Consider the following 21,119-nt stretch of genomic DNA (forward strand, 5'->3'; position numbering starts at 1 on the left):
CCCAAGACAAGATCCTTCCTAAGCATGCCCATTACTGTCTGCCAGGTATGTACTAAAATCACCTTATGGTGGAGAACCCCTTTAAAGTATGGACAGAAGGGAGGGAATCATTGGAGGACAGTTCACACAGGCTGGAGAGAGTGGAACGCATGTAGGTTGAATCATATAGGCTGTATACAAGAGAGAAAGCACAGCACCCACACCAAACTGCACAGAAATTTGTTATTTTTTCTTTTAATAAACAGTATGGAAAAAGTTTTTTTTTTTGCACATAACAATACATTAAAGGCGTATTCCAGGCCAAAACTTTTTTTTATATATCAACTGGATCCAGAAAGTTAAACAGATTTGTAAATTACTTCTATTAAAAAATCTTAATCCTTCCAATAGTTATTAGCTTCTGAATTTGAGTTGTTGTTTTCTGTCTAACTGCTCTCTGATGACTCATGTGACGTGACATCATCATTGAGCAGTTAGACAGAAAACCTCAGAAGCTAATAACTATTGGAAGGATTAAGATTTTTTAATAGAAGTAATTTACAAATCTGTTTAACTTTCTGGAGCCAGTTGATATATATAAAAAAAGGTTTTGCCTGGAATACCCCTTTAACTGCATTGAATAATGAACACTTAAGTGTGTTTGTAGTTGCTGAGGACACAGTTAGGACTTAACAGGGTTTTCCAGCATTAGAGAAACAGAATTGCTTTCTTCCAGAAACAGCGCCCCTCATGTCCTCAGGTTGTGTGTGGTATCACAATTCGGTTTCATTCACTTGAAAATAATCTGTAATACCACACTCAAACTGAGGACAAGAGTAGTACTGTTTATGGAAGAAAGCAGCTATGTTTTTCTAATCCTAGATAGCCCCGTTACGAACCTTGCTATATTCTGAGCAAAGTTATTGATTTAATGCACCAACTACTATACTAAAGCAATTGTGATAAACCACTTAGAATATAGTTTCTGATAGTCTCTTCATTGACATATTGGCTCTTAGACTCTGGTGCATGGGTTTTTAGGATTTTAACAAGTACTACTTACACATCAGTGTTCTTTGTGAGACTTGACACAGTGTATTCTGCTTTTTCTTGTACACTGTTGAAAAATAAATTATATTAATTTCATTATATTTAATTAATTTTATTATTATTTTTTTTTATATAAATCTCCCCCTATATATATATATATATATATATATATATATATATATATATATATATATATGGGGAGATTTATCGAAATCTGTCAAGAAGAAAAATTGCCCAGTTGCCCATAGCAACCAATTGGATTGCTTCTTTCTTTTTTCAGAGGTCTCTTTATAAATGAAAGAAGTTATCTGATTGGTTGCTATGGGCAACTTTTCCTCTGAACAGGTTTTGATAAATCTCCCCCATAGTGATTGTACAATGTATCCTCATAGAATTAAAAATAAAATTCACTCTATCATTCTTAACATGTAATACTCAAGGCTACATTCTTTGTCCTTTTGTACAAGCCCAAAGTGAATAAGCATAATAAGCACCAATCACAGTCTATAATAGAGTAATCTATTATGGCAGCACTTACCACTCTTGTGCAAATAAGACTTTTTATTTTATTTTGGTGCAAACAGAGATACAGCTGTATCGTGGTAGACACAGACATAGAACAGACGGCACTGAGGTTTTATATCTGTGTTCACCATGATACAGCTGTATCTCTATTTGCACTAAAATAAAAGAAAGTCATATCTGCACAAGAGTGGTAAGTGCTGCCATAATAGATTCCTCTATTATGGACTGTGATTGGTACTTTTTATGGTTATGGTGGTGAGTGCTGTCCATGATTCCTTTATTTTAGACTGTGATTGGTGAGTACTTTGAGTATCTTGGGAGAAAGCACCCCCACTGTATGCAAAGATCTGCTAGTCAGGATCAGGTATTTGCTGCTAAGATGCTGGTTAACCCTTGTCAATCCCATATGGATGGTTTTCAATAGTGTAGTACTGACCGCTATGTTTATCAGAGATGAATATTGTACAAGCTTTTCAACATGGCCACACATCAAATTCACCCATATATTCACATGTTTCTTATATAACCAATACTGGGTAAACTATCCAAATGAATACAAAATCAGTCTCAAATAATCTCATTAGAGATGATTAGAAAAAAAACCTGTAAGTATAGAGGGAAAAACAAACAAAAATAGACCACTGACACCTCCCATCAATCATCAACACCTCCCATTATCCATTAATTAATCTAAATAAGAACTTGTAGCTCCCTATGGCAGAAAGGAGGAAAGGATGAAAAAGGTACTGGAGGTTACTGTTATTGCCTGTATTCTAAAAGACAAGCCCAGAAAATAATTTTAAATAATTTGTTTTCAATTATCCATTAATTAAGCCAATTAAACCTAACACTCATTGGGGGAGATTTATCAATCAGCCTGAAACCCTAATTGTCAGTTTTTTCCCACAGCAACCAATCACAGCTCAGCTTTTGAATCCTAACAAGCTCTTGTAAAGTGAAAGTTGAGCTGTGATTGGTTGTTATGGGAAAATCCAGACAATTAGAGTTTCAGACTGATTAATAAATATAGGCCATAATTTATTTTTATGGTTTCAAATTGAATACTGAATACATTAGTCTCTGTTCACACAAGTATAGTATCCACAAAAAATATCCAAATCATAGTTTCAGCCATCAAAGGTAGTGGATACTGGAACTGTTAGTATTGGGGGGATTTATCAAGGGTGGTGTAGGTGAACTTTTTTTTTTTACACATTTTATTGCTTTGGTACGTGCACCAAATGTATTAAATTGTGCAAGGCATGTTAAGTATGGTGCTGTATACATTTGTTACTTCAGTACTCCACTTTGTAGGATGTCCCCTTTGCCACTTTTTCTGCAATTTTTTAACTCCTTAAGGACCAAGCCCATTTTGGCCCAAAGGACCAGCTCAATTTTTGTTTCTTCCTCCTCCCCTGCTAAAAATCATAACACTTTCAATTTTGCACCTACAGACCCATATAAGGGCTTGTTTTTTGCATCAGCAATTGTACTTTGTAATGACAATGATCATTTTATAACAAAGTCTACGGCAAAACCAGAAAAAAAATATTTAAGGGGTGAAATTGAAAAAAAAAAGCCATTTTGTAACTCTTGGCAGCTTCCTATTCTACGCAGTGCATTTTTCGGTAAAAACATTACACTTTATCTTTGTTCTGTAGGTCCATACGGTTACAAGGACACCCAATTTATGTAAGTTTTATTTTAGTTTACTACTTTTCCTTTTTTATTTTTCTGCAAACGGGGCTATTTGAAAGCTCATTTTTTGTGCTGTGATCTGTAGTTTTTATCGGTTTTGATGGGACTTATTTATCGCTTTTTATAAATTTTTATGGTATTTGAAGTGACTTTTGGACTTTGGTATTTTTGTTTCATGTACGCCATTGACTGTGCGGTTTAACTAACCTTATATTTAATAGTTCAGTAATTTATGCACACGGTGGTACCACTTTTATTAACTCTTTTTTTTTTTTGTCCCCATAAGGGGCTACAACATGCAATCTTGCGATTGCATACACTGTTCAATCTGAGCTTTGGCTCAGCATTGATCAGTGTTATTGGTGCTCTGATGCTCTAGATGCAGGCTTACACTTTCCTTGACATATAAGGCTGAGTTCACACCACATTTTGTTTATATAAGGACCAAATCCGGCTGGGGGGGATTGAATACCGGGCACATCTCATTCATTTAAATGAGACAACTGAAGTCAGATAGTGACTACGGGTGGGCTCATTTTTGCCCAGTATCCGGTTTTGTTACCGGACCTTAAACCATGATATACCGCGGTCCGGTTACAAAACCAGATATGGGGCAAAAATGAGCAGTCCGGAGTCACTATCTGACTCCGGTCGGCTCATTCAAATGAATCAGATGCGGGCCAGATCCGGTCCCCGTATTAACAAAACATGGTGTTAACCAAGCCTAATAAGAAACACTGTTTCCTTGCCCTTCAACTCCCGTTGGGACTTTGATAAATAGTAATGTTTTTTTTTTTTTTTTTTGCTTTTTTAATGTTAATAGAAATTTACCATTAGATACATTAACTAAATGCTAAACACAAAATTATGTTCATTTGTCTGCAAAAAGCTGTTTGCTTCATAAATATCATATTACAATTAAAGGTGTACTCCAGTGAAAAACCTTTTTTTTTTCATATCAATTGGCTCCAGAAAGTTAAACAGATTTGTAAATTACTTCTATTAAAAAATCTTAATCCTACCAGTACTTCTCAGCTGCTGAAGTTGAGTTGTTCTTTTCTGTCTGACCACAGTGCTCTCTGCTGACACCTCTGTCAGTCTCAGGAGCTGTCCAGAGTAGGATCAAATCCCCATAACAAACCTCGCCTGCTCTGGACAGTTTCTGAGTCATACAGAGGTGTCATCAGAGAGCACTGTTGTCAGACAGAAAAGAACAACTCAACTTCAGCATCTGATAAGTACTTGTAGGATTAAGATTTTATTTTATTTTTTTTACAAATTATTTACAAATCTGCTTAACTTTCTGGAGTACCCCTTTAAGTTTGAAAAATCCAGTTTACCAGATACAAATTTAAATAGAATGGGCCTCATTTACTAAGGCTTTTTGGTAGATTTTGTTGGGTTTTTGGTTTTGCTCAAAAAAGTTTTGTAAAAAAAAACCAAAAAAAACATAAAGACTCTTCACTTTACTCAGAAGACCTGAAAAAGCGGTGTGGCTGTCTGGAAAAGCGGGTGAGGTCATTTAGAAGGGGGTATACCCCCAATAGTTTAGAAAAATCCCAACCCCCACATAAAATGTGCTAGATTGTAGCTCTTGAAAGCCCAACAGCTCAGAGCAGTTGTAAAAAAGCAAAACGTGGGGAAAAGTGCAAAACATAGGGAAAATTAGTAAATACCATGGAAAAATACCTGTTGGGGAAAAAACACAGAAAGAAAACTACACTCCACTCTTAGTAAATCAGGGCCAATATCTATGACGGGAAAATAAAACAAATATAGAACACTCAACTGTCTGCGGATAATATACACAGTGGTATTTTCAGTGCTTAAATGAAATATCTACACTGTTTGCCCCCATTTTAAATAAAATAAAACCAGCAAAACTCTTTTTTCTTTTTTAATTTCTTTTCTGTCTGACCACAGTGCTCTCTGCTGACACCTCTGTCCATGTCAAGAACTGTTCACAGAGGTTCCAGCAGAGATCACTGTAGTCAGACAGAAAATAATTAAACAACTTCCTCTGTAGCATACAGCAGCTGATAAGTACTGGAAGGATTAAGATTTTTAAATAGAAATAATTTAGAAATCTGTTGAACTTTCTGGCATCAGTTGAAAAAAAAATGTTTTCCACCGGATTACCCCTTTAAATCATAAAGGAATATCACCAACAATTGACAGGAAATTTAGCAGGAAATTCAGGAATCTTGCAGGAAATTTAGGGAGTAGAATCGAGTTTTTTGTGTTGGAGAGACATATTCTGTCAAATTATGTAAGATAAACAGTTTATAAAAAAGTTTAATTTTACAAAGTGGGGGCCAAGCAATTTTTTATGGACCTTTATAAACAAGTTAAAGGGGTATTCGGGACAAAAACATCTTAGGGGATAATTAGGGGATAATATGTCTGATCGCGGGGCTGCTGGGACCCCCCGTGATCTCCCTGCAGCACCCACATTCTATACGGAGCTGCGTCTCTAGTTTCGGAAACCTACGGGTTTCCGGGACTGGAGACGGGACGTAATGCAACGCCCCCTCCATTCATGTCTATGGGAGGGGGCGTGATAGCCATCACGCCCCCTCCCATAGACATGAATAGAGGGGGCGTGGCGTGATGTCACGTCTCCAGTCCCGGAAACCCAGAGGTTTCCGAAACTAGAGACGCAACCCTGCATTGAATGCGGGTGCTGCACGGAGATCGCAGGGGGTCTCAGCAGCGGGCCCCCCACGATCAGACATCTTATCCCCTATCCTTTGGATAGGGGATAAGATGTTTTTGCCCGGAATACCCCTTTAAACATTTGGCATAACCCTTTCAAATTAGAAGATAGCAGGTTTTTAAATGGTACATGGTAGGTGGTTGAGGGGTTGTGTGTGAAAGGTTTTGCTTTGGGGTTCAAGAGTTACATTTCTAGTTGTACTTGCTAGTTCAGCTGCATTAATAACAGATTGTAATGTACAGACCTGAGAGAACCGTGTGTGATTTGCTTTAAGGATGTGTGAAAATATAAACTCAATTCTCAGTTAAATAACAAAAAATACATCAAGGACTAAGTCTTTTAGGCAAAGCCATAATTATTAATTACACGATGAGCACTTCACTTAGAGCCCATTCATACCTGGAGTACAGATGTCTCATGCAGCAGCAATAAAGTACAAAACAACTACATCAAAATGATCTGTGACCTAGATGAATCTAAAAATCACAATATTTACATGCAGCTCATAAGAACTGTCATAAGAAGTAATTAAAGAGACCTTTTTCCCTCTTTCAGAAAAGCTGCTCCCCTGTTCTAATTAATAGATGTTCATATAATTTACTTTGCTTTAATTAGGTATTTTCTTAAATCCCTAAATTCAGTCATTTAATTATGTATTGCGTTATTTCTGATGTTGGCAGGTTCCCTGGTGGCCATCTTTCTATGACATTTTGTTCATTCCCGAGCAAAAGCAAGTTATAAAACATAGCTTATAAATAATTTCCAAAGGTTTACTCATCATGATACTAAAACAAAACTAACATAACTTGTCAGGGATAATTATAAATATTTCAGGTAAATACGTAGTGTACACCCAACTATAATGACACCCTAAAGAAAACAGCATAATCTGTAAGAAAATAAATACTATCTCATTAAAGTGTGTGCAGCATAACGATATATTCAATGTGAATACTTTGAAACTGATCATTACCTAAGGCACAGTTCACACTAGCATCATGGCTTCCTGTCAAAACATTGCCATGAAATCCATGATGGATTTATTTTAGGAAGGATCCTAGAAAGGATCTCAACTAAGGTTTGCAGCATTTTTGACAACAAGCAATACTACAAATTTTACAAACATTGAGGGGTATGTATGAAGGCTTTTACACAGTTTTTTTTTACTGTGTTTTGTCGCTATTTCCTTTATATGTTACTTTTTGAAACAAACAGTTGCGCCAAATGGTTTAGAACATTATCACTGAATTGACGGTGTTAGTCGTGATTTCAGTTAAAATCATGCATTGGTTTGGAATTCGTTATTTGCGACTTTTTGATTTGGCACAAATTTTCGCTCAAATACCTTCATTATGGTGCGTTCACATGGTATTTGTTCTTGCGGGTTTACCACTGCGTATTTGAAAGTGGGTGGCCACTTCTCGGCTGTCCGTAGCAGATTTTCCATGGAGGACATTCCTCCGTGGAAAATCTGCTACGGACATCCGAGAAGAGCCTGCCCCCTTTCAAATCCGCAGCGGAAAACCCGCAAAAACAAATAGCGTGTGAACGCACCCTTAAGGCGCAAATCCACACAAAAAATAAAATGACAGAGAAAATAGCTAGCTTAGCTGGGTTAAGAAAGTTAATATATATATATATATATATATATATATATATTTATATATATATATATATATATATATATATATATATATATATATATCACTGCCGAAATGTTGTAACTGCCACATGGGTGAATAAAAGCATTCAGCTTTTTTTTTTTCTTTTTTTTTTTTTCAAATGAGAGAATCTTGAGATGCTGCAATTTTTTTTTTTTTACTTGTTTTGTATCTTTGGTGGGGTAAGGGGTTGTCTATGGTTGAGTATCTCATGTATAGGGAGGAGTGCATATTGTTTTCTCCTGCAGAGATTCTGAGATTGTATAACCTTCCTAACTCTCATATGTTGTATGCCAACCAGGTCTACATTTTTGCTCCACCAGACTAAGGGACGAATTCCTCATGCCTGCACTCGACTATATAGGTAACACTTCCAGAAAAGCCTCGCTTTTCAGAATTGTTTTCTCAAAATTGACTCTTGCACACTGTTCAAGACATGGGAGCAGTGGACATCTCTGCCTCTATTCTATCCGGATGGGTGGAGGTACATAGGTGTATCATTTACAAAAGGTGAACAAATTGGCCCATACTGTGTTTTACAACTTCAATAATCTTCCCTCTTCAAATTTTCCAGATAGGGTAACACACTGCCCAAATGCAAGACTCCGCTCACAAATTTATAACATGGTGTCCGGGAATGTGCTAACACGTCTGCCTATTGGGCATTGGTGGCGAGTTATATCAAAATACACTGGAAGTTTCCACCAACACTAAGGATGAGCTCCTTGCTTTTTCACCTACTCCAACCCCCTGAAGGTAACTTGGATAGGGTTACAAAGATTGCCCAATTAATTAATGTTATCCTCTTGGAAGCGCTGCACTGCTTATTGGCTAATTGACTTTTAATGTCTCCCTAGATTTGCCAATAAAAAAACTGAAAATGTAGCCAGCACCTAAACCCAATACACGGGTGCACGCTTCTGTGGCAAGTACAAAACATGTAAAAAAAGAAAATGGCAGCAGCACACTTGGTTAACAAAATGGAGGCTCTTAGCGCACTTTTTGATCAAAACGTGTCCCCCATCCACCGCGCGGAGGCGGCCTCTTATCGGATGGGTCCCTAAACACTCACCCACCTCAGGCTGGGTGACATGTTGGATCCACTAACGATCCAAACCACCTCCTGTGAAAATAGGGGAGGGGATGCACGGTGGTGGATGGGGGACACGTTTTGATCAAAAAGTGCGCTAAGAGCCTCCATTTTGTTGACCAAGTGTGCTGCTGCCATTTTCTTTTTTTACATGTTTTGTACTTGCCACAGCAGCGTGCACCCGTGTATTGGGTTTAGGTGCTGACTACATTTTCATTTTTTTTTCTTTGCTGTGCAATTTTGGGGGGAGTGGCTCCCTCTGTAGCCGTGCATCCCCTCCCCTATTTTCACAGGAGGTGGTTTGGATCGTTAGTGGATCCAACATGTCACCCAGCCTGAGGTGGGTGAGTGTTTAGGGACCCATCCGATAAGAGGCCGTCTCCGCGTGGTGGATGGGGGACACGTTTTGATCAAAAAGTGCGCTAAGAGCCTCCATTTTGTTGACCAAGTGTGCTGCTGCCATTTTCTTTTTTTACATGTTTTCTAGATTTGCCAATGCTTGTGTCCCAACTAAAGTTGTTTCTAGGAGTGGATAGATTGGAAGCGGAATGAATAAAAATTCGGGCACAAAGAGATTTTTTCTGTATTGGCGCTACTTTATTACAACGCATTTTTAAACCCAGGAGAAAGCTGAAATTGTCCATTCTCTCTCCCATATGGAATAGTATAGTGTGGAGTCTCTTTGAGGCTCTTTGGGAGCTCTACAATTGCCTTAATTTTTAGGGTGATAAAATAAGAGCTCTCTCCTTGGCACTTTGTCTCTTTAAATAGTTTTTATTATATTTAACAACAAAAATCACATTAAGGGTGCATTCACATGCTAGTAGCTAGCAGCGAGTTTCCCGCTGCGTGAAACAGGCTGCGAGTTACGCTACCATTGATTTAAATGGGTCTGCGTACAGTCCGCAAATCTGACACTATTGTGGACTGTCTGTGGATCCATTCATATCAATGGTAGCGTAACTCGCAGCAGGTTTCCTGCATGCAGCGTGAAACCCGCTGCTAGTAATAGTGTGTGAACGCACCCTAAGACATTATAATGTAGTCAATATCTACCATTTCAGATACTTATGCAAGCGGAATATAAAGCCCTGAAACAGAGAAAAAAGGCAATCGAGAAATAGAGTAAGGAAAAAGAAAGAAAAGTTTAAAATGTCAAAGAAAAAGAAGAAGACAAGTTGTATAGGTACAATTTAACGGGTAAATAGGTAAATAGCTGAGTACAAGAGTAGAAATCAACATAAATATCAAGATAAGTATCAGAGTTCAATAAAATAAAATAAGATATCAAAATAAGCCACAGTACAGGTCTATTTCTTAACTTTCTTGGGTAATATACCCAGGCATTTATTAGTGGTTTATTCAGTTTTAATGATTAATTTCCAACCACCTATCCCATGCAGTGTAATGAGCTTGTGTTGTTCTCACCATATGCAATTGCCTGCTCATACTTGCATGCTAAATCAATAGAGTTTATAGCTTTCCCTCTTGTTGGAAAAGCAGCTTTTTTCCAATATCAGGGTTTTCCAATATGTATTTTTATATAGTTATATCTACCATGCCTGTATATTTTCTATAGCAAGACATGTTTCCTTTGTAAATCACAAATTTTATAACCTACAGATCGCAGTTCATAATGTACTGTATAAAATGTCGGCTCATCCATTCACCCCATGTTCATAAGATTTCACAAACACTTAAGAATATCTAGACTGGGGATGGGTTTTCCGAGACTGGCAGAACTTATTCCTATGAGTCCAGATTGCCTCAAGCCGTCATATTGTTCCATTTGTCCAACATTGCTTTATTTATGTGTCTGATTTACTTATTGCTCTTTTCCCCCTTTCTTTACTCTTGTACTCTACTATAATCCTTATAACACTCCTTCCCTTCCTTCCACGGGATCGTGCATATATAAATGTTACTTTCCTGCTGGCTGCCAACTTCATACAATAGTATGAATTTTAAGGCATAACATTGCCGTGATGACAGCCTAGCCAGGAGCGTCATCTTGCTATGCAACTACAAGATGCATCAGCTGAGTTGCAGCGGCTGCCAAGTAATTTTTACCGGGGCCGTGTGCAGCACCTGTGGACGTGACCAAGCAGTATAGCCTTGAAACAAGACTGTCGGACCCTTAAGGTCCACGGAGCTCCTGGCCAGCTTTCTTCTTCCTCCCCAATACTGTCCCCCGAATGATGAAATAAAGCTTCTAACTTCATCATGAACTCCGGGTGAGTACGTTACTCATAACTCTGCATCCATTCATGAGAGCAATAATGATAGGCTTTTACAGTAGTTTTGGCCAAGTATTGTAGGCTGGCTGGCTGGTCATCTTAAAACATATAGTGCCACAACCACTGTGGGTCCCCATGTTGCCTAATCTCCAATTACTTACAGTAGATGGCTGGGTATTCAGAACTAACAGTTTTCGTTTACCATCCTTGACACTGTGATCTAAACATCAACCTTGCCACATAGGGCAGAACACCTCATTATAACCATTGTGTGATATGTCAACATGTACTTTAAAGCAGATAACAACTTAACCAAGGTCCTTGCTTTACAAATAGAAAAATAGAAGATAGAAAAAAAGGAAAATCGAAAATTGCAGCAGGCCTTTGTCCGCTTTCTTTGCCTCTGCCTTTGTGAAAGGTGAAAGGATACCGCTCTTAAGAAAATTACTTTTCCATGGTGACATTTCTATCGGGCTAAAATCAGCTTTGTGACCATAGTCACTATTTAATAAAAGGGACAATTCTAAAGCATTGTAAGGGGACAGGATGTAAATATCAGATAAAAAAGCCTGAAAATAATAGTTTGAGCAGAACAGTACACATGAACCTGTTATTCCAACATGCAAGTATTTAAAAAAATTATTTATCAACCTTTTGTACAACAAGGAAAACTAGGTCTTGGTATATATGTCTTCTTTTTCCATGCCCACGTCAATACTATTTTTAAACTTTTAGTACGTCTTATGGATTTGTCTACAACTCCCAACGTGACAAAAATAATGGCTGTCACAACATGAGGTAGAGAGAAGACAAATAACAAATCAAAGAAATCAGTTGCAGACTTTATTTCTAACAGTGGGATATTTGAAGACCAGGGAGACCTCTTGCTGCTGATAAGTTCAGTCTTGGTCTTTTTTTTTTTTTTTTGCTGTCGTTTTACTTTTGGGGTTGCAAATTTTGGGCACTATGACTATGTAAAATATATAGGTAATATGAATCATCTTGCCTTGAAAATACAACTGAGATTTAAAAATGTACATTAATGCAAGACATTTTTCAATAAACCTATCTGTTTCACTGTCAAAAAACATTCACACAGTTCTTGTTTGGACTAATTTAAGAATATTTTGACTTTTACATCTATTTTTTTATTGCCCCATTATACCTTAAAAAAAATGCACCTTTTTAATAGGTCTTAAAAGCATCTAATAATATTACACCATTTTGAATTTCAGTGTACTACTTCTTTACTACTGGTCTTGCATTGATACTTTCTTCTATCTGTTTCTTACCTCTTGCCTATAGAAATTTGGTATGTTGTCAAGAGATAGGGTGCAAGTGGAAGGACATATAATGCTTATTGATGCATAGGATCTGAAGATATAAAGATTTTTTAAGAGTTTAAGTTTTTTTAAATTAAATCATGTGTAAAATTGATTATTTGCTTTTACTATTCATGATTTGTAGGGTTCAACCCCTAGGACCCTAGGACCCCCAATCAGCCCCTTCATATTGCTGATTGGGGGTCCCACGTGTCAGATCACCACCATTACACATTAACCTCTTCAGGACCCAGGGCGTATGGATACACCCTCACACCCTGGGCCTTAAGGACCTAGGGCGTATCCATACGCCCTGGCATTTTCCGGTCTCCGCCGCTCGCCGGGCAGAGATCGGAACGGCATGCCTACTGATATCGTTCAGTAGGCATGCCGTGCAAATGCTGATTGGGGTCCCGGGACCCCGGCATGTCGGCGATCGGCGCAGATCGCGGACTAATTCACGTCCGCGATCTGCGTTGATTCCGAGTATTCGGGTCACTTGTGACCCGATGACCCAGAAAAGGAAGGTGATCAACGGTGTATGACACACCGCCAATCACCTCCAGTTGCTGGGGAACGGTGACAATACTGTCACCGCCCCAGCAACGCTGCCATTGGCCGGTGATTGTCGGCCAATAGCAGTGCAGCAGAGGAGGGGTTAATGGTCCCCTCACGCAGCTCTGCGCGCTCGCTGATTTCAGTCAGCGGGCAGAGCTGTGTGAAGAGGAACAGGATCCCCCCCCCTCGGAGTGCCGGAGCCCCCTCAGAAAAAAGAAGAGCCCCTAGATCAGGGTCAGCTTGTTGCAGGGAAAGGTAGGGTAAAACAGTAAAACAAAAGTGAAAGTAAACGTAAAAAAAATAAATAAAAGTAACCCCCCCGGCCCCCTAATAGGTCCCCAAGGGTCTGCCGTCACCTGATCCGTGTGACGCCCGGGCCCTATTAGGGGTTCAGGGTGCTGCGTGCGCCACCACATTTTTTTTTTTTGGCCGCAGCTTTTTTTTTTTCTGTTAGTTACACCAAGCACCACACACTACATACTTCCCTGCCCTCCCCCCCCCCCCACACACACCCCCTCCCCCCCGCCACCGTAGAAAAAAGGCGATGGCCTGCCGGGCATTTTCGGCAGCGGAAGATTACGCTTTTTTAGCCTCCGACTCCGAATCAGCCAGTGAGGACGAGGAAGATCCGACTTTTTTGTGTTCTTCCTCGTCCTCCTCATCATCTAGCAGTGATGATGAGTCCCCCGTACGGTGGCGGAGACGCCGCCAGGCGAGGCCACGCACCCCCCATGAGAGTGACCCAGTGGCTGACACTAGTACGGGTGGCAATGCCGCTCATAATAGGAGTCCGGCCCCACAGACAAGTGCACCGGAGCCCCCTTCCGGTGACCCTGTCTGGAGCCCCCCAGAGGGTTATCAGGCACGGATTCCTGAGTTTGTTGGCGACTCAGGAATCCGGATTGACCATGCTGGACTTTTTAAAGTTTTTTTTCAGTGACAGCCTGGTCAATTTAATGGTGGAGCAAACGAACTTGTATGCCCAGCAGTTCATTGCCCACCACCCTGATTCGTTTTTGGCCAGGTCCAATGAATGGTACGCCATTGATGCAGCGGAAATGAGGACATTTTGGGGTCTCTCGCTGCATATGGGCCTGGTCAAAAAACCAAGTGTCCATCATTACTGGAGCGGGGATGTCCTCTATCAGACCCCACTTTACAGTATGGCGATGACACAGAAGCAGTACAAGGCCTACATTATGCAGGGGCTTCCTAAATGCGACATGCCCCCCGAGCAAAATTTGCTCTCAAAAAGCCAAATATTACTCCTTCTATTCTGAGCATTGTAGTTCGCCCGTAGTGCACTTCAGGTCAACTTATGGGGTACCGCCATACTCAGAAGAGATGGGGTTACAAATTTTGGGGGGGTCTTTTCTGCTATTAACCTTGCAAAAAATTGAAATTTGAGGGGAAACACACATTTTAGTGGAAAAAAAAATATTTTTTTTACATATGCAAAAGTTGTGAAACACCTGTGGGGTATTAAGGCTAACTTAATTCCTTGTTACGTTCCTTAAGGGGTCTAGTTTCCAAAATGGTATGCCATGTGTTTTTTTTTTTTGCTGTTCTGGCACCATTGGGGCTTCCTAAATGCAACATGCCCCCCAAAAACCATTTCAGAAAAACGTACTCTCCAAAATCCCCTTGTCGCTCCTTTGCTTCTGAGCCCTCTACTGCGCCCGCCGAACAATTTACATAGACATATGAGGTATGTACTTACTCGAGAGAAATTGGGCTACAAATATAAGTATACATTTTCTCCTTTTACTTTTATTAAGATTGTGAATTTTCTCCTTCACTTTTCTGCTATTCCTGTGAAACACCTAAAGGGTTAAAATGCTGACTGAATGTCATTTTGAATACTTTGGGGCGTGCAGTTTTTATAATGGGGTCATTTGTGGGGTATTTCTAATATGAAGACCCTTCAAATCCACTTCAAACCTGAACTGGTACCTTTGTGAAAAATTGGAAAATTGCTTCTGAACTTTGAAGCCCTCTGGTGTCTTCCAAAAGTAAAAACTCATCAATTTTATGAGGCAAACATAAAGTAGACATATTGTATATGTGAATAAAATATTTTTTTATTTGGAATATCCATTTTCATTACAAGCAGAGAGCTTCAAAGTTAGAAAAATGCAAAAATTTTAAATTTTTCATCAAATTTTTGGATTTTTCACCATGAAAGGATGCAAGTTACCACAAAATTTTACCACTATGTTAAAGTAGAATATGTCACGAAAAAACTACCTCGGAATCAGAATGATAACTAAAAGCATTCCAGAGTTATTAATGTTTAAAGTGACAGTGGTCAGATGTTCAAAAAATGGCCGGGTCCTAAGGTGTAAAATGGCCGGGTCCTTAAGGGGTTAAAGAACATCAATAAAATGTCTTGATGGCGCCTTTAAATAAAACATTCTGTTACATACACATAAGATGTGTGCTTTTGACACATACATTTGAAAGAAATACTGTACTTCCTCAACAGACAAACACTAGAAAATGTTCATTTTAATTCTTAATGTGAGTTTACCAAATCTACAAAGACTGAACTTAAGTGTAAGAATTTGAGCAGCTAGGATGTGGCTTCATTTGTTCAGATTTTCCAGCCAGAATGCTGGCATGTACAGTTTGTCATAATGTAGATGCATCATGCAAATTCATAGGAAACTGCGTTATCATCAGGACACCAGCTAAAAATACAATCTTAAGGCACAGATTAGTGAAGAATTCTACTTTCACTCTTATGACAAAATAAACAGTTGGTTTTCAGTACAATATTTGTAGCTGAGTTCAAGCTCTGCAACTCCGGAGCCTCAAATGACCCTTGTTGTCCTGTGAGTGGGCACACACAATAGTAAAGGAGTATTCTGGGAGGACATTTTTACATTTAAAAGAACCCACTGAGGCTGAGTGAGGGTGCACAGTCACATAGGATGCTATCTTATGGATGAGAGCACCATCCTTAAAATAGGACGGGGGATCTGGGAGCAGAACTTTTTATTTTAAAGAGCAGGGACCAAGTCTAACAGTACTGATAGGAGTAAGTGACTTGCCATCACATATTTAAGAAAATGTCTTTGAAGTGCCCAAACCCTGTTATAAGATTTAGCTGCACATCTCTTTGCCTCTGGGGCATAGCTGTAGGGAGCAAAGAGCAAGCAGTTATTCCTGGACCCTGGTGTCACCTGAGTGATTCCAATGGCCATGTCTGCCATATAAGAAGACATCAGCATCCTAAATGACATATGGTAGATGAAGGACCCTGTTACGCTTTCAGCTTCAGTATCCAGTAGTCATTTACCAGCGCAGACATTATGATCAGACCATGCAACACTCTCTCAAAACGTTAACATCTACAGCCCTGGAACAATTCACCACAATACCAAAGCTGCACCCACAGTCATCCTAAATTTAAAGGGGTACTCTTTTGCTCAGCGTTTGGAACAAACTGTTACGAACACTGGAGCCAGCATCGGGAACTCGTGATGTCATAGCCCCACCCCCTCATGACGTCACACCCTGCCCCCTCAATGCAAGTCTATGGGAGGGGGCGTGGTGGCTGCCACGCCCCCTCCCATTGACTTTCATTGAGGGGGTGGGGGTGGGGCTATGATGTCACGAGCTCCCGGCAACGGCTCCAGCATTTGGAACAGTTTGTTCCAAAGGCTGAGCAGTGGAGTACCCCTTTAATTTTCTAGGTTCAAATTCTGGAACTAGTTAAACAACTAAGAAAAACATTGAAATAATGACTGCATTTTCAATGCAAATATGATTTCAATACATAAATACACAACTTTATAATACAACATGGTGTACTTTTAAAGGTGGTTCATCTTGATTTATGTGGCACTAGGTCGCACAGTCAGTTGACTTTGATAATACACATGACTTTCACAGATTCACAAGGAAACCACACCTATATAATTCTGCTACTAATTGATGTAACAGATGAATCATTAATTCTGGAAACATAGTGGCATTTATAAACGTCACATAAAATATGCTATGGCGCAGATTTATTTTGATATGAAAGGTACCATTGTGGGGAACATATTTTGTTAATGTCCTTCTTGTACTTCACGACTAGTGAGCTGTTTCCGAAAATGTAGATTATGTTTATTTTTACCTGTTTCTTACAAAACTTTCTTTACATGCATTTTCTTTACCTGTTTCTAACAAAACAATTACAGATAAGGATAGAGGAATGGTGCTATAAGAACAAACAAAATAATAAAAAAGTTGTCTTGCTGCGGCAACAACAAGTAGTCAGCTGTAATCTGCAGAGAAACTTGTCAGCAAGTGTCCATTAGACACAATGGAGGAAATTTATTAAAGGATTTAGACAGTTTTTTCCCGTCTAAAATTGTCGCACAGAGATTTGCAGTCTAAATACGTGCAACTTTTGTGATTTTTGCTTTAGAGGATTTTAAAAACATGATGCATTCTAGTCTATTTTAGATGGAAAAAATGCATTGGTGCTGAATTTATCAATAGCGACTTTTTAGCAAAAAGTTGCATCGGCCGAAAGTACGCTGAAATGTCAAACCATGCTGAAGCAGGTTTGAATACAGTCTAAACCGTAGATCCCGAAGTCCGTGCGCAGAAGTTATCAAGAGCATGCCTCTGTTTTGTGGAAAAAAATTGCAGATTTTTCACATTTATGCCACGCTCACCAAGTGGGCAAAGCTAGATGTAAGGTGGCCTCCTGTAATACCAGATTTATTACAATTTAAACTACAGATATAACTTAAAGGGGTATTCCAGGAAAAAACTTTTTTTTTATATATATATCAACTGGCTCCAGAAAGTTAAACAGATTTGTAAATGACAAAATCTTAATCCTTTCAGTACTTATGAGCTTCTGAAGTTAAGGTTGATCCTTTCTGTCTAAGTGCTCTCTGATGACACATGTCTCAGGAACCGCCCAGTTTAGAAGATGTTTGCTAGGGGGGTTTGCTTCTAAACTGGGCGTTTCCCGAGACACGTGTCATCAGAGAGCACTAAGACAGAAAAGAACAACCTTAACTTCAGAAGCTCATAAGTACTGAAAGGATTAAGATTTTTTTTATATAAGTAATTTACAAATCTTTAACTTTCTGGAGCCAGTTGATATATATATATAAAAAAGTTTTTCCTGGATAACCCCTTTAAATTGTAGCTAAAATCTAGACTAGCTCCGAGCTACCATAAATTGCAGAAGCACGGAGCATGGGCAGCTTAACTGCCTGATTTATTAAGAGGCTTGCACCTGATTATGTCAGGCAAAGCGGCAATGCCGGTCTTGATTAATTTTACATCTATCTCATTAACAGAAAAGTAAAGAAATGCTGGGTCCTCCAAGGAGAAGAAGTAGCCAATCTTTGTAGCTGTTCCCAGCTTTGGCTATTGGAAGAATAAGAAGCCCTCTTCTTATTTAGAATTTCTCAATATTTGAAATCAGACAATCCCTTAACTAGAAGATGTCCAAAAAACTACATAAATAGCTCTTAGGGGTACTCTGGTGGAAAACATTTTTTTCCCAAATCAACTAGTGCCAGAAAGTTAAATAGATTTTCAAATTACTTCTATTCTATTCTATTCTATTCTATCTATCTATCTATCTATCTATCTTAATCCTCCCAGTACTTGTCAGCTGTTGTATGCTACAGAGGAAGTTGTATGCTTTTTTCTGTCTGACCACAGTGCTCTCTGCTAGCACCTCAGTCTGTGTCAGGAACTGTCTGGAGTGCAAGCAAATCCCTATAGCAAAACCTCTCCTGCTCTGGACAGTTCCTGACACGAACAGAGGTGTCAGCAGAGAGCACTGTGGTTAGAGAGAAAAGAACTATACAATTAGCTGTGGAGCATACAGCAGACGATAAGTACAAGAAGGTTTAAGATTTATAAATAGAAGTAATTTACAAATCTGTTTAACTTTCTGGCCCGAGTTGATTTGAAATTTTTTTTTTCTATCGGAGTACTCCTTTAAATAACATAGTATTCTTAATTTCTCATAGGTTTTATATATATAGAATGTAGTCTGCTAGTAATCATTTAGGAAGATGTGGCCATGGTGGATCAGTGTAGTTTAAACTCTTAAGGACGCAGGGCGTGCCTGTACATCCTGCGCCCACTCCCGTGATATAATTATATTGGGTCGGTCCCGGTGGCTAAAAGTATTTAAAAAAAAGCATTCCCGGCAGCTCAGTTGGGCTGATCGGGACCACTGCGGGGAAACCGCTGTGTCCCGATCAGCTGTTAGGACATCAAGCCTAGAGCAGCAGAGCACCGATAACACTGATCAATGCTATGCTATGGCATAGAATTGATCAGCGTCTGCAATCAATGTACTGCATGTTATAGACCGCTATGGGGGCTATAACATTGCAAAAAAAAAGTGTAAAAAAATAGTTTATAAATGTGACTTAACCCCTTCCCTAATAAAAGTTTAAATCACCCCCCTTTTCCCTTTAAAAAAAAAAAAAACTATGTAAATAAAATAAATATAAACATATGTAGTATCGCCGCATGCGTAAATGTCCAAACTATAAAAATATACCATTAATTAAACCGCACGATCAATGGCATACACGTAAATAAATTCCAAAATAGTGTATTTTTGGTCACTTTTTATACCATAAAAAAGTCGAAGCAAAACAAAAATGGTACCGATAAAAACTTCAGTTCACTGCGCAAAAAATTAGCCCTCATACATACCCTGTATGCGGGAACATAAAAAAGTTATAGAGGTCAGAAAAAGATATTTTTAAACGTATACATTTTCGTGCATGAAGCTATGATTTTTTTCCAGAAGTAAAACAAAATCAAACCTATATAAGTAGGGTATCATTTTAATCGCATGGACCTACAGAATAAATATAAAATGTCATTCTTTACCGAAAAACGCACTACGTAGAAGCAGAAGTCCCCAAAAATTACAAAATGGCGTTTTTTTTTTTTTCAATTTTGTCCCACAAATATTTTTTGGGGGATTTCGCTATAGATTTTTGGGTAAAATGACTGATGTTATTACGAAGTAGAATTGGTGGAACAGAAAACAAGCCATCATATGCGTCTGTAGGTGCAAAATTGAAAGGGTTATAATTTTTAAAAGGTAAGGAGGAAAAAACTAAAGTGCAAAAATGGAAAATCACTATGTCCTTAAGGGGTTAACACATATTTCCTTAGGCACATGCTATACATATTTAAAATTTACAACACATCTCAGTTACTTAAGAGCTATTTTTATATTCTGGGAGAAATTACAACAAAAACTAAGCCGGCACGCCTTTTGAAATCATATAGATAGTTACATGGTTACCTTTGCGATGTTGAGTTTTCTACTGATAGATGTGTCGATCCTTGAAATAGTTCAGTCAACCTTTCTCTCTCTTTTGGATACATATATAATCCCATGTGTGTGGTAATCCAACCTTCACTCCAGTGTGCCAGCATACAAAAAGCTAAGTCACTTGTGAAGTATTGTATTAGGATCGTTTTGCTTTGTCATGCCGCTTCCACAGGCCAAATGTGGAAGCGGTTTTATTGGATAAGGCTCAGGTGTGGGAGGAGAAAACTGAAGGTAACAATGAGTCACCTAGTTAATGCCAGGGCATGTTAATGATATGGTAATGGCAAATTCTAAGTAAGTCATAGAACAAGTCATGTGAAATAATTTCTAGAAAAATCTTACTAAATGTTTTATCATGATATGTATTTTATTATTAAATACAGTAAAAACTAAATCTCAACATTTATTTTTAGGCAGAACAGTTTCTACTCAAAGTGCCTGGTGGGGGGGGGGGGGGCACAAATAGCATGCCCTCCTCTATGACAATTATGTAGTGAAGGATTGAGAGAAGTCCTAGCGAAAAGGGGTCATTTGCTTCTTAAAAATACCCTTCTAGAGAATTCTGAAAAATGAAGAGAGAAGTCCTTTGTATAGTGAGTATAGCTACATGTAATACTTCTTTTCTCCTGTGGGGGCACTACAGACAAAAAAATTAACACTTGAAATAAGGTTTTTAGATTGTAGTTGACCCTTGTGGATTCCCAGAAACCAGACTCCATGTGGTCACCTTATTTTTCGGGGAACACTCAAAAAAAAAATTAGTTGCCTGGAGCAGACTTCTTATTTTCAATATGAACCAATGTAAAAAAGTATTTCAGTTTAAAATGAGTATGAAGTAGAAGTAATTCTTTATAAAGGGGTTTTCTCTACATTTTACTAACCTTTTACATGACAAACCATAAAACAATGACATGTGAAGTCTGCTCATTGTCCAGTCCACAATGAAAAGCAGG

The 21,119-nt window shown here is 38.7% G+C and overlaps 1 protein-coding gene across 2 annotated transcripts in view; it reads right to left on the reverse strand.

Annotated features, from left to right (window-relative positions):
* The window catches only part of PASD1 (PAS domain containing repressor 1), a 175,248-nt gene that overhangs the window by 80,255 nt on the left and 73,874 nt on the right, over positions 1-21,119 (reverse strand). Inside the window, exon 2 of one of the 2 annotated variants that reach the window (XM_056539697.1) lies at positions 1,043-1,096. The exons of the other annotated variant lie outside the window; for it this stretch is intronic. The gene's annotated coding sequence lies outside the window, so the exon portion shown is untranslated. The remainder of the gene's footprint in view (positions 1-1,042; positions 1,097-21,119) is intronic. 2 annotated transcript variants of the gene reach the window in all.

Source organism: Hyla sarda, chromosome 9 (genome assembly GCF_029499605.1).
Source record: "Hyla sarda isolate aHylSar1 chromosome 9, aHylSar1.hap1, whole genome shotgun sequence".
Lineage (NCBI taxonomy): Eukaryota > Metazoa > Chordata > Amphibia > Anura > Hylidae > Hyla > Hyla sarda.